The sequence below is a fragment of the Perkinsus marinus genome, assembly GCF_000006405.1.
Source record: "Perkinsus marinus ATCC 50983 genomic scaffold scf_1104296971186, whole genome shotgun sequence".
Taxonomy (NCBI): domain Eukaryota; phylum Perkinsozoa; order Perkinsida; family Perkinsidae; genus Perkinsus; species Perkinsus marinus.
Window position 1 is genome coordinate 224,300 of NW_003202174.1, and position 1,694 is coordinate 225,993.

Sequence of the window (1,694 nt, forward strand, 5' to 3'; positions counted from 1 at the left end):
TCAAGCCCCGATGGACTGGCCCTTTCAAGTGTATGGGAGGTGAAGAAGTGACGGGCTCGGCACAATTGGTAGAGATATCTTCTTTGAGTGACCAACCCCGAGGACAAGTGCATATTTCTAATGTCAAGTTGGCAGTTCTCAGTGACGAGCAGTTAGACGTCTATTGTGGACGAGATAAGAGCCAGCCGACGACTACCTCTGCCGTCTTCCCAGTCTCGGGAGACATACCGACTGTCAAGTCAGAGCAGTTTCCTGCAATGCGACACTTCATGATCGAGGGTGGCGACAAGGAAGGGCAGCTCTTGGTTGCAAGGTCGGTCGTCCCCATCAAGGATTCTACTGGTCTATGGCTACAGTGCGATCAATGTGACGTGTGGACAGAAGTTACGGCAGTGCTCCATGAAGCCTATAAGGGTGATGCTCCATTCAGTTGTAGTGTTCTCGGTGTTCCATGTGTGTTTCAGGACATGTGATTCTCGTATATGTTTTCTTGCTGCTATTAATTTTACGGTCGATTATTCGAACTGTATATCATCAGCAACAAGTTGCTGTATTCATTTGGGGGCGGCCAGTATCCTCATATCTTTGGTCGTCGCCCGCCCGACCGTTTTGCTCTATACTAACTCGTAGCAGCATGATCAATTAAGCAAGATTAAGGTTTGATTTCTCTCCTATGGTTGTGTTGAACGATGATCTCGACAACTCCCCCAACACGACTAACGAGTCCGTAATGGCCAATGAGCATAGCGGAAATGGCTATGCCACGATACAACTTGTATCATACAACTCTTGCATGAGACACTATCAACAGAAAGCAACTAGCGCACGACACGAAATATCGTCTCATAACACACGATAAACCAAAGGCTATATTTGCGTGGAAACTTACCTACCGAAAGAGCTAGCGACGGAGCGTGAGCAAACTCTTAATAGAGGGGAATTCCCAAAATCGAAGACAGATGAACAAAATCGAGGGAAAGTTTTTCGCTCACTCGCGCTGGCCAAAATCCAAGAACTCGAGCCGAAATCCAAGACACGCCCTGCGCTTTCTCTGGAGACAGCGACTTGGATTTAGTCCTTTACCTCGGATTTTGGTCAGGTGCCCTGGATTCTGTCTACACCTTTTGAACACCTTGTTCGTTTGTGGAACCATCAATTTCGTCGGAACGCGCGAAGTTGAAGGTACGGACCCGAATTGGAAAGATCATATTCGCAATTAGAACCTCCAAATTCGTCTGAAGTCGGTAGGAAGTTCAAGTTCGTTTGAATAGAATTTTCAATTTCGACTTTCACTCCCGAGTCGGAGGGGCTACCTCCACAACTGGGACAGTAGGATAAGGCGTAGCGACTATTTTTGTGGCGCGTGAGGGTAACGACTATTCGTAATACACCCCTCCACATATTCTTAGCATAACCGGTTTTTCGACTCGTGCACAGCCACCACAACGAGTATCATCTTGCGGCTCAGGGAGGTATGTACTTATGCTTTACCCGATATGACCTCCAAGTTCCAGGGCCTAACTCTTCGTAGTTAGTGAGAAGTCGAAGACCGGTAAAACGTTTTCTCCACATATTCTTAGCATACACGTGTTAAAATTACGCCTCAAAATACCAACTTTTACTCGGGGAGTATATCTATAACTCCGCTCCTGATCTAATGCTATACATCAACAGAAAGAGAATCGTTCATAATG